The 13,253-nt window shown below is 43.7% G+C and overlaps 1 protein-coding gene across 1 annotated transcript in view; it reads left to right on the top strand.

Annotated features, from left to right (window-relative positions):
• The first annotated feature begins 1,204 nt into the window (after positions 1-1,204).
• GNB4 (G protein subunit beta 4) overlaps positions 1,205-13,253 on the top strand; it is a 113,370-nt gene continuing 101,321 nt past the window's right edge. Inside the window, exon 1 of the mRNA XM_059731173.1 lies at positions 1,205-1,293. The gene's annotated coding sequence lies outside the window, so the exon portion shown is untranslated. The remainder of the gene's footprint in view (positions 1,294-13,253) is intronic.

Here is a 13,253-nt window from a genome sequence, read left to right as displayed (position 1 = left end):
AGCTCGGTGAACAACTGTTCACCAGGGCACCCCTGGGGAAAACCAGGAGTAATGGCTGCAAACTCCTGGAAGACCACTTCAGGCTCAACTCTAGGAAAAACTCCTTCACAGTCAGGGTGTCCAGACTGTGGAATAAGCTCCCTCCAGAAGTGGTGCAGTTGCCATTCCCTGGAAATCTTCAAGAGGAGACTGGACAGTCACCTTGCTGGGGTCACCTGATCCCAGTTGTCTTTCCTGCCTAGTGCGGGGGGTTGGACCCAATGATCTTGAGAGATCCTTTCCAGACCCTAAAAATCTATGAATCTATGGTACCTAATGAATACATGTATAACAAAATAGTAGCCAAAGAGAAAAGAAAGCAGGCCAAGATTCAGGCAAGCTTTTTACTTTTCTGGAAAGTGAGCCCCTAAAAGATGGCCTTGTTTGTAGTTTTTTATTGGTTCCTCTGTAGCCCTTCAATCAGCACAGGCTATCAGCCTCAGTTTCTGTCTTATTTTAAATTGTAAGTACCTCAAGGCACCGTGGACTTTGTAAACCTGCTGAAGTCAGTGGAGTTATTTTGATTACACTTGGATCATCAAGAGCAGGCTTTGATTCATCATCATTACTTGTAAAGCTCCACACTTGTTCTCTATATCAATAAGTCTTAGTTTACTTGGACAAAAACATAATATGTCATTTTAATCAGATTCTCCTTTCACTTACTATAAAATGGTTATATAAATGTGTAAGTTTACTGATTTCAGAGTTATCCCAAGTTTACACTAGGGCAACATCTTTAGACTCAAGAAGACACCCCTCATTAGATTCAAAGCACCCCTTGGAAATTACCAGGTCATAGCTTTCACTCATTTTTTGACTACAGAAAAATAATAGAGCAATTCTTATGTTGCAAAGAACTCAGAAAAACAACAGCAGATCAGACTGTCTTTGACACTATGGACTCCTATTCAAAATCCCTGGGTTTCTCTTGTTCTCCTGGAGGTGTATGTGCCAGTTTTATGCAGTACAGCGTGCCAGCCTTAAAACAATCTCATGGCACCCTGGTTAAGAATCACTGCATTGGATGAGAAAAGTAGCTAGTCAAGTGTTGGCGTGGACTACAATTCCCAGCCTGCTACACACTGAGAGTGGGCTGGTGACTGACGGCCTCCACTTGCGTCTCCTCCTACACCAGTCACACTGAAATGCAGGGAAAATATTAAAACCCAGCAATAGGAGACAGCTGGAGATACAAAAAACAGCACTATTACAGGAGAACCAGGAGATGGTTGCACACAATAGCTCCTAAGGGTAAGCAATTCCTTTCATTTCATTTGACAAACACTGATTTTTTTTTTCCTGTTTCTTTAATGGGGGAAAGTCATTCATAATTTCAGCTCATCCTCTGGTCATTGAGAAAAAAAAAAAACCGTATACTTTTTTGCTGCAATGTCTTCTTCGACAAAACTGGAAACTGGCATTAGTGATGTCGATGTTGCTGCTGGCACTAGAAATATACATGCAAATCCTGTTTTGCCTTGGCTGTACCATGCAAAACTAGACTGGAGTGTGCCTCTTATGAAACATTTTGAAGATACTGTATTATCATGATTTCCAGCATGTGGCACTAGTACCCAAACTAGGATTGCTGGGGGAGGTAGAGCTGATAGGAATTAAGAGAATCAGTGGGGAAAATATGGAATTAAAATGGCAAAAGATTTTCAATTAAATGTTATTTGTATTTTTCCAGATTACTGTCATAATGTTTCATGGACACCATATAATATGTAACCTTTGCAGAGCAACCATAAAGCCAATCTAGTGGCTGCTAGATTATTTCTCCAGCCTAGGAGAATTGTTGGGTGCTGAAGAGCCCCCAAAATGGCTCTTATGCCAGCTGAAGGTGTGTGGCAGGGGGCGTGTGACTGATGTATGCCTGTGCCTACTTGGTCCCTGCTGCTGTAATGGCCATTGGGGACTGTTGGCAGCCACTGCAAGAAAAGCACAGACCTTAGGCTGTCCTTGCCTGCTCTGGGGATCTCTGTGGTGCTAATCAGCCCATGGATTTGGGAAACACAAAGGTACAAAGTGTGCAGTTTAGGATTTTAAATATTCTTCCACTAACGTAGAGAATTCAGCTGTGGGTATGTGCATAATTGCATGTATTTAGATTGCAAGTGCCTCAGGCTAGAGTTGTGTAGTCTTATCTTCCCCTGCTCTGCAATGGTCCTCAGCATCTGTGGAAAGGGGGTGCTGAGTGCTACCTATCAAATTTGGTAGCATTTCAGGCTGGGTTTTTACTTTCCTCACTGGGTCGCTGATGGTCTGTTATTGCAGTGTCACGCAACTTCCAGTAATCTCGCTGCCCTCCCTCCCCAGAGAGCAGTGCCAGCTTTTAGATCATGGCAACAGACCAACAATGACAATGGGTTATTGACAGTGCTGCGTCTCTTCCTGGTTCCTGCATCCCAGCCTGCTTCACCTAGTTTTGGTCAGATTGTAACAGTCAAAGATGAATGTAGATGTTTACATGAGATAAAATAGCATCCTGGTTGCACTAGTGATTTAATTCCTTTCATTCCTACCAGTTGCCCTTTAAGGTGTTCTAGAACAACAGTAGGTGGGCACCATGCAGGTTTTATCTTCTATAAAGTAAGGAAGTATTATTATCCTGATTTTATAATGGAGGGACTGTAACATGGAGACTACAGGGTAGATCCATGAAGGGATTTGGGTTTTGTGATACTCAACATTGCCACACCTAGCTTCTTAAGTTCCTGGTCCTCAGAATCCACCACCCTGAGTTAAATACCTAAGTTCCCTTCAACTGCAAGGAAGAGCTTGATCCTTAAAATGGATTTGCAACATCCAGCAAGCTGAACAGTGGCAGGGGGCATAGGAGAGGGTGGGGGAGCAGTTAGCATCAACTCACAAATAGGCAATATCAGAGAAGAGAATGTTTGAAATCTCACCTCTCTCCAGGACTTAAAAGTGCCTGACAAATGACTAACAGATTAGAGTGGGAGTGCTCAACCCCCTGGCCCACAGGACAAATCCAGCCCATAGAGCCAAGCCATCCAGCTCACAGGGTTCCCCATGGGTCTCAAAATTTGGTGCTGCTCCTCTAATTGTTACTCCCCTGCTGCCAAATTTCCAAACTCATGGGGACCCCTGTGACCTGGATAGCATGTTAGATTGGTGTGTTTGGGACCCTATCCAGGCCTGCAGGGGCTGGCTGGAGGCAGTGTGGGCCTGGATCCTGCAGCTCGACACTAAGGGAGGTAGTACAGGGGCTAGGGGAGGTGCACGGAGCCCAGGGAAGCAGCATGCAACTCCTTGAGGTGACATGGGGTTGTGAGAGGTGGCACAGGGCCCAATCCTAGCTGTGAGAGGTAGCTGTGAGAGAGGGCACAGGGCCCATGCTGGCCTGCATGCTGGCCCCAAGCCACTCATCCAGCCTAAACCAACAAAAGTTTTGAGTGCCACTGGGTTAGAGTTAATAGCCCAGAATCCCCTCCTGGAGATAGGAAATCCCTTTTGGAAACAGATAACTAGCTGTTCTTCTTTTAAAACACGGTTTGACAAGGTACCCACCCTGGACTGTTCACCCAGGAAGCAGAAGACCCCCTTAGCCTGAAGGAGGTTCAAACCCATGGTTCCTACTCCCATAAGCATGCCCTAACTATCAGGCTGTCAGCTAGTTTGGGTGTGGACACTCTTCACTCGGCCTGTTGAAGCTGCATCGCTGTGCAGCCAAGAATTCAGTCCATTGAGATGCTGCTGAGAGAGCAGAACTGGTTTTGTTGTGCAATGGTTAGGGCCCTCACCTAGGAAAAGGGAGTCCGAAGTTCCAGTCCCTGATCCCAGGACTCGTTTATGTACTTTGTGTTAAATGGCTGTTGCATTTCTGGGAGCAGGGATTAGAATCCAAGACCAGCCCTCCCAGGCAACCACTGAACTACAGGGTCATGCTCTCTCTGGCCCTATGAATCTTCTGTTCTTTTGTGCTAACTACGCCTTTCCCAGTGGGGTGCAGAGTGCCCCACCAGTACTAGCCAATAGCTTGGTTTTGTGGGTCCTCTCCTTCCAGATCAGGGGGTTGAACCTGATCAGTCTGAGGGCACGCTAACCATGAGACCATTATACTTACCACCACCTCAATATTTTTAGAAAAAAACCTGTCCGCAGTTGCTGTGTTTTGTGCTGAACTCCATACTGTCACTGTAGGTTAGGTACACTCTGAGCATGCTTACTAAACTGAACCAATCACAGGCCTTAGGCAGAGGAACAGTTTCTGGATCTTTAACGAGCCTTAGGCATGCGATAGAGGCTGAACCATTTAGGTTGCCAAGGTGGCATTTGCTACAAGCAAAAGCAGAACTCTGGATGCCTAAAACACCCTGATGGCAAAAAACGTAGGTGCCCGAGAGGTTAGATAGGCATTCTGAAAACCACACTCTCAGATTTAGGTGCCTGTCTTCCATCTAAGTCTCACGTTAGATGTTTGAGTCCTTTTGGGGTTCTGGGCCTGAATACTTTGTCCAGGGTAACGTACAAAAAGTCTGTAGCAAAGCAAGGAATTCAACCCAGGTATTTCATATTCTAGGCTAGTGCCCTTGTCTTTCAGCTCTGTGTCTTGACAGCACTGTATAAACAGCAATCCTCACAAGTACACTGTGAACATTTGTAAGTATTCTTGTTTTTCAGAAAGGGAGTTTTAGATGGATAAACTGAACGATTTATCCAAGGTCTCACAGTATGATCCTGACAAAAGAAGAGTTACAGCTCAGGAGTTCCTGGCTGTGCTAATTCAGTCCTCACTTTTCTTAAGGCTGCTTAGAAGTCTAATACTTCTTTTCTGAAACCTCTCAGGCCACATCTTTGACCACAGTTTAGGGGGCCTTTTCACTTTGCAAAACTGCCTTACTTAACAACTGAGAATTCTTCCTGTGTAGGGAAACTTCTTGCTGATGTAGAGTCAGGCATGCTTGTTCTACACCACGCCAGTGATGTGTGGCACAATTGGCACAGGCAGCTTCTGCGTGTGGCATTCAGCAGACTGGCGAGGGGACAGGCAGCACAGTGGCAGATAGGGCAGAAAGCAGAGCAACATATTGGGCAGAGGAAAGGGATCAGAGTGGCATGGGGTATGGAGCTGATTTCTGGCATACCTACTGAGAAGGTTGGCCGCCGCAGTTTTACAGTATGCATATTCTTCCAGGAGGAGAGGGAATGGACAAGACGTCTGCTTACCAATCTCAGTGTGACAGTTATTTGGGACATACATTACCGCAACAGCTTTTCTAATGACCCTCATATTCAAAGTCTTTGTACCCACTAGGGTGAAACTCCACCCAGGAGAAGGTGTGCTTGTTTTTACTAGAAGACAGCCTTCTCAAACCTCCATCATCTTTCAGTAATCTCTACAGAAGCGCTCATGGTGCAGCCGTCAGATTCCAATGGAAATGCGATTTCTGCTAAATACCTTGTCACAAGGACAATAAAAGGAAGGAAGAACAGAATACAAAAAGCAAACAAAAAAACAATCACTAAACCTAAAGCCCCATTTCATTTGCTTTGTGCACTATGCCTGTAAAAAACCCCCCCAAAAAAACAAACAAAAAACCCGTAAACCAACTGAATATGTTCCAAAAGAGTCTAAAATGATGATAATTTCCCAGGCCCGGGGGAATTCCATGGATGACAGCTAACTTTCCTTGTTTTGATGACTCTCCTTTTTTTTTCACCCACCACATTCTGTTCCCCATCAGAGAGGATGCTTTTGGTGAGAAAGGAATACCCCAGCAGTCTTTAGTCTCTGGAAAGGCCCTTTGGTGCTGTGGGCAGCCAGCCAAAACATGGCTGGGTTGAAATTATGCCAAAGAACAGGGCTAACTTCAGGGCATTAGAGTCTGAGAGGTGGCTTAGATTCATTTTCCCCTCCCCTCCTCATAAATATGCCAAATGTATCTCAGCCACATCTGAGATCTAATCTACAGTGTATAACTATACATGACAATCATCGAACATAAACCAGATGTTCTCTATGATCATCTAGCAGGGGAAAGATTATAAACCTAGTTATAAAACAGTGGGAGAACAAAGGACAAAGAACGTCAAGTTGGCTACCTGGAAATGTGCAGCAGCAGGATTGAGGAAATAAGCCAAATTGTAAGATCTTGTTTGGTTTTATCAAGTTTTAATTATGTTTCATATAAGGACACTTTACAATGACCAGTTTATGGTATACCAGTGGATCTCCACCTTTTTGCCTCTATAACTTTTCTCAATTTAGCAGCACCCCAATTCACAAACTAATTTCACTTGTATTAGAGCAATTCTTTTGTTGCAAAGAACTCAGAAAGACCACAGCGGGTAAGAATGTTTTGACAGTATGGATTTTTATTTGAAATCTCTAGGTTTATCTTGTGAATGATGTGTAGTGTTGGCACACTTAACAGTTCTAGTCTTGTGTATCACCCTTTAAAGGATCTCATGGCAACCCAATTGAGAATCGCTGTGCTATACTTTGTAGTACCAGTTATCCAAAGCATGCATAGATCTCATGGGTCTTGAACAAGAAGTCAGGCCCAGAGAAAGACCAAACTTTTCTTTCAGGATAGATGATACCCATAACAACTAAACAGGAGACTTTTTACAGAGGGCAGAGGATGAGGCTGTTGTGCCGTGAATGTGTGTTCTTAGAAAATCAGTACTCTGAGGCCACCGCACTGCTAGTGCTTAAAGTGCCAACAGCTTCGTTACAGTGTCACTAGAGGTCCGTGTCAATATGCCTTATTTTAAAATGTCTTTGGGGTGTTAGATAAGATCTGTACAATATTTGATACTGCTCATTGAGTTTGTTGGTACAAATAGACTCTTGGGATTTCTAATTGCTATGGTGGGAATCATGATTTTATGTCTCATGCATAATCAGTATTTTTCCATTGCATAGTTATCTTTCAGGGATCAGTCATGAGTCCGGTTCTCTTCTCTCATCAGTTTATGCTGATTTAATTCTTTTGACTTCAGTGGAACTTTCCTCATTTACAGCAACGTGAGTGAGTGGAGCATCAGGCCCATTGAATTCTGACAATTTCTCCTGGAAGTGGAATTGACAGAAGTTGGTGTTTCCAAATACTGTCAGGGGAATATGTGATATACCAGAGCAACTGACAAGATCTGCAGATGGTGAGCTCCTTTTGAGCCACTGACATGTCAACTTATGCCTGTGGGCAATCTTGAGTACGTACTCCTGCGACTCAGATGTGGCATGATGAAAATGAGCTGTGGCATAGGCCTGCTGGCAAAAAACAGGAGGGTGACGGGGGATATCATTTAAGTCAGAATGTGAGTAAAATGTGAGAGGCTCAGTCAAAGAAAAGCTCTAATTAATAAACAGTTAATTAAAACCTTTTGTTTATTTTTAGAAACCAGCTATTTTAACATACTAAAAAGCTAAGCAAACATGTTCACCACCACCACTAATAATGTTTTGCCCCCTCCCTTTAGAACAGGGGTCTGACCCAGATCCAGACCCTGGGGCCCCACCACAGACTAAATCCAGGTGTGGTGGTAGCAGCAGGATGGGCAGCAACTGTGGTGCGTGCGGTGAGTGGCTTCAGGGAGCTGCAGGGGGTTAATGTGGCCTTGGCTGTTCCCCTACCACTGATGCATGTCCCCCAGCAGGGCTCCATGCCACAGATTTCAGTAGCAAGGTGCACCCCCACTTTCTGTACCTTCAAATGCCTAGCCTCTCTGCCCTCCCAGTCATACAACACAGCTCCGCAGCCCAAATCTAGCCCGTAGACTACAGTATACATTTGACATCCTTGCCTTAGGATATGGCAGCTATGTGTCCATAACACTTGCATGAGGAAGTGTCAGTGTAGACAGGGCTCAAGCATTTTTCCATCGCATCTTTTTAACCTACATGGAACAAGATGGCACGAACTGCTTCATACAGTCTATGCTAATATTCCTATGGTTGCTAGCACTAGTTTGAACTGCCTCAGTGATAGACCAAAAATGAGGAAATTGCTACAAAATATCAGTGCAGACATTTTTTGGAGTGGATGGGGGCGGTGTTCCTGTGTCTTGGGGCAGAATCTGTCCTTATGCCTTCCATTTAAAACTGAATGTTAATAATACATACTGGATATAAATGCCTGAGCTCTGCAAATAACTGTATCCTTTCCTCAACATTAGTAGATCAGGCTCACTGATTATCACTGCAACAGCTTTTCTATTTGGAAGCCAAAATGTGAGAAAGCAGTAGAATGCTAAAAAGCCAGTAGTTTCTGTTGCTGAAGAATGTTATTGTCTCTCAGCATCAACGTCCTTGGCATCAGCTAGTGCAGCTGTAATACTGCTAATGTAGAAGGGCACGGATACTAATAATGGGTTTGGAATCATCTGACCAGCCGAACATCTGTCCCCTAGAAGGACAGAGAAGGAGAAAAGATATGTTCCACTTATTCAATAACATATTCCCCAGAATCATATTTATAGCTGATGAAAGGAAAATTGGCATTCACCCTTCTCCTTGATGTTTAAACGAGTTGACAGACTAACAGCCTATAAAGAAGGAATACTGGTAATATGTTCTGATGGTTTCTGAAACCTACTTCCTGTCACCCTCTGGCACAGCGTCTTGGGGCCACTCAAACCCTTGATATAGATGAGCACTGTCCTCTCTAAATCCAGTTCAGGAAAGCAGAAGTTGAACGACTGAACTTCAAAAGACAGAAACCTATACATATCAGTGTCCTTTATACCAGTAGGCACCTGAAAAACATTAAGCCTATTTGTATGTTTTCAACATGTAACATTTTAAAGGTATTTAATGGCCTGATCCTAGAAACTGCTGAATACTTTCAACTCTTATTGACTTTCATGAAGCTTAAGTGAACTCATCACCTCTTGGGATGAGGGCATTAGAAAAAATTCTGAATGGTGACTTATGTTGAGTCTTTGTCATGCCCAAAGGCCCGGGAAGCACTACTCACCTACAGGAGAAACAGTATTTCAATATTCTCTGAGCCGGTGGTTCTCAGTCTTTTTAGACTCGAGGCACCTCTGAAAATGCCAGCTCTTAGCTTTCGCTCATTTTTTAGACTATGGAAAAACAATAGAGCAATTCTTTTTTTGCAAGAACCTGAGAAAGACCACAGTAAGTCAGAAGGTTTTTGACCCTATAGATCCTTATTTGAAATCTCTGGGTTTATCTTGTGAATCCTTCCTGGTTCAAGTTAAATTACAGCCCCCAGCATGCTTTGCAGGCCAGGGATGGGCTGTTCTGTCTGCTGGACATCATGGCTCAGGACCCCCGGAGCCCCCTCCCAGCCAGCAAGCAATCCTACTGTGCCTTCCCAGCCACCAGGGCTGGGGTTTCGCTTGGGGCAGCCCAGGAACAAATGCCAGATCGGGGGGAGGGAGGGGAGCGAAACAGCCCCAAGCCCAGGTGAGAGCATGCACAGAGGGATCACAGTGGCAGCAGCTCCATCCTGGACATAAACCCCACCGAGCAGAGGGGCCCAGACTTGGGGGGGGGGGGGGCAGGGGGAAGGGGGCGCAAGTAAGTCCATGCTAGCCTGGGGCAGAACCGAGCTGAGCTGAGCTGAGCATGCAGCTGAGGAAGCAGCTCCTGCCCAGCAGCCCCTTCTACCTACTGGAGAGTGGCACCCAGGCTGGCCCCAGCCCCTGCAGCAGCATGCATGGTGCAGGCTCATCCCTTCAGTCCCAAGCACTATTACCTGGGCCCCCTGGGTGGCCAGGCACTGAGCAGAGTGCACCCTGCTCACTGTTCCCCTACCTAGCAGTGGCGCAACATGGCCCTGTGTACCAGATGCCAAGCACAGGGTACTACCCCTATGGCTTCCCCATAGGCTCAGTGGGATCACCCATGGGTTGGGAAGGGAGCTCTGGGGGGAAAAGCCAGGCAGATCCCAGCTGGGGTCCCTGCGGGGTGGGGGTTTAAACCCCTCCCCAGTCATACTCAGGCTGCCGGGGCCTGGCCACATGCCTCCCCATCCCAGCTCATCTTCCCTCCAGCCTGAAGGGAAGGAGGCTCACTCTAGCACCCCGCAGCTTCTAGCCTGAGCCACTGCAGGCATTTGGCTGCATTGCCAGAATCAAAAGTGAATGTCTGTTCACTTGCTTGTCAGTTCAATCTATTTGGGTTAGACTAACTGCAAAGATTAAATCAATTCAGGCTCAAGCTTTTGAATGTCTGTACTTAGCGTAGGTGTTTGCACATAGCTCCCTAGTTGAGAATCACTGTTCTGAAGTCTAGTCTATCTGAAGGCAAGTGATAATGAAGAGGTATAAATGAGAGATGTTTGGAGTAATTCATGAGAATGCAGTCTGTGTCAGAGATCACCCTTTGCAGAACTCTACCGTCCAACTCCACCATCCAAAAAGAGGCTTTCTGTTTATTTAAAAAAGTTCTGATTTATAGGTCTGTAATATATTTAACACTATATGTGGTCATGGTAACTACATATTTATAGAGAAAAATCAAATGCCTTTATTCTTAAAAAGACAAGATTGTCCAAGGAGGTTTAGAACTAGGGATTTTTTTCAGTCTGTGATAGCAAACGGAGGCTAGTTGCAATGTTTGCATCTAGGTCCAAAATTCTGCAGAGTACAGTGGTGTTACAATCTGGAGGTCTGTCAAAACAGGCCTACGGTGGGTGAATTTGCATGGCGTGAATTCTTCCTCTGTAGTTTGCATGCACAAAATATGTTCTCATTTCACTTCTAAGGAAATTAGTACCTAAGAAATGGAGGTGTGGCGGGGTCATCTTGCTAAGACCGTATTAACTTCTACAAAATAGACTATAGCAGAGCGCTTGCTACTGTGCTATTGTTAAAGTGCCCTCATTAATAAATAAAACTGAACTCTACTTGCCAAATAAATAAAGTGGATCTAATGGTCCATTAACCTTGCTTATTTGCTGTGTCACAAAATTCAGTTTTGCTATGGCTCACTCAGCCTTCAGTGAAAGTGAGTATGGTTTAAGTACATTTACTTGATTACTGACTGCTAGTTAATATTACATCTTAAATGCAATAGGTAGGATAATTAATGCTTAGTTATTCAATATTGCTTTTTATCCACAGATGTCAAAACACTTTTCAGATAAGTCAATATAATTGTTCCCATTTTACAGATGGTGAAACTGAAGCATGGGTAGGAGAAATTATTTGCCTAAGGTCACCCTGCCAATCAGCTTCAAAGCCAGGGATTGAACCTACATCTCTTGAGTCCCAGACTAGTTGCCACACATCTTGAAGTGAGAGAGCTCATATAAAGAGACATGTAGCAGTAAATAAGTTTCAATGAAAAAAGAATTCTGAAAGCCCCCAATATTGACTCTTGGCCATATTTTAGCGTGAAGTGTTTAATGGGATCCTGTGACAGAACTAGAATAGAGCATGAGAGAGACAATGCCTGAATTATTCATTGAAATCGATAGAACCCAATTTACTGCAATTAGACACTCGAGGATCCTTCTCACCCTCCATTTAAAAAAAATAGGAAAGTTTTTTATTCACCTCTACAGGCGTCTTTGCAAAATGGAAGGTCCCTGGTGCTTTTTTGAAGCCATTTAGTGCATATATGAGCATGATTCTCAGAATTATCTATAATGCATGGTGCTTTCTGCTCTCCGTGGCATTTTTCCTACTCTCTTGACGTCACTTGCCATTTGTGAGGGTTGCCAGGGTAATGACCAATCATCCCTAGAGAGAAGCCTGCTAGTTAGGACAACATAGGCTTTCTTCTTTTTGGTATTCTGCAGTACATATTTGAGATTCGTTGTAGCAGAAGTTCTATTTAGTTAGTAGAGGAAAGTTTGCAAAGGATGAAATAACAGTTTTCAGCTGTTGGGGGTAAGTGAGGGATTGTGTTTATTTTGGGGGGGTCTTTTCTTTTTTTAACAACTCTTTACTAGATACATTCAAATGCACTGGGCATTTTAACAGCTTTTTGTGATACATGTATAACTGACCCCAAACTGAATAATTAGCAATAGTGAGGTTGTAATTACTTCGAATAATGAAACCCTAACCCCATGTAAACAATGTGTCAGGGCTTCATTCTTTTGTAATTATGAGTCTGACACTTTCTCACCAGCACACCAAACTAGTACAGCCTCTCATCCCAAAATTATTTTCAGAGGAATTAATTTAATACAGAAACCCGTAATGTGTTGTCATGAAGATTAAACAGGACTACATCAAGGTTGCCTCTGAAGTAACGGGAAGCTTTTGAATAATCTTCATCGTACCATATGTACACAACGGGCCACATCATGTGGAAAACCATGGGAAATCTAAAGTTAGGCCCTATTGTATGATACATAGAGCATGTTTAACTCACTTGATTTCAGCAGAGCTGAATTTGGTCTCCATGGTTGACATCTGTAGGATTAAAGAATTAAATGTGTGCTTAACCAAGGGATATTGTGATGAAAACATGTGGCTTCAAAGCCATTGGAGTTTTCTACATCTGATTACATGAGGTTCTGAGGTCTCCCAATTCTCCTAAAAGCCAGAGGGGGTTGAAAATGCTCAATGCCTCACATTATGGAGCTGATCTTTAGACTTTTTTATGGCTTTTCACAGAGAATGGCATTATCTGACCAATGCATGCAAAAGAGATAACAAAAACTATTCAAAAGCTTCTACTTACCTCAGAAGAAGCCATGAAGTATCTCTGTGTAATCTGTGGATGCCACTTTGAAGATGTTCTTAATTGCCATTATTAAAATTATTTTTGATGACTGCACGTGTGTGTTAATACAAAAGATTGTATTTGTGTGTGTATACAGCAGAAAGGCCAACATATTCTTCTGTAGAACTGCTAAGATATAGTTCAAATCAGTAACTGTCTCAGCAAAATTACTTATTTGTTGCTTAATTTCTTTTGCACACTGATGTAGCTTCTATATGCACTGGAGCACAGCAGCTTTGTATACCATGCTGAGTATGACGCACAGACTTCCAAGATACTGGTTTTCTTGCAGAGACATCTGTTTTATTTTCTGTGCACCAGAAATACGCAGACAGCAAATGTATTTTTTCCCAAACAGGTATCTGCTTAGCATCGCCAGTGTCTCATCACACATTTTTGGATGCTACTGTGTGTTAAGATGTGTTTATAGCGTCCTTGCATTGTGAAAGCAGCCAGAGTACGCTGGCAAATGTGTGTGTGCATGTGTGTGTGCATGTGTGTGAACAAGAGGCAGATTGAACATGATTTAAAG

The sequence above is a fragment of the Alligator mississippiensis genome, chromosome 7 (genome assembly GCF_030867095.1).
Source record: "Alligator mississippiensis isolate rAllMis1 chromosome 7, rAllMis1, whole genome shotgun sequence".
Taxonomy (NCBI): Eukaryota; Metazoa; Chordata; order Crocodylia; family Alligatoridae; genus Alligator; species Alligator mississippiensis.
This window is presented reverse-complemented; position numbering and strand designations above follow the sequence as displayed.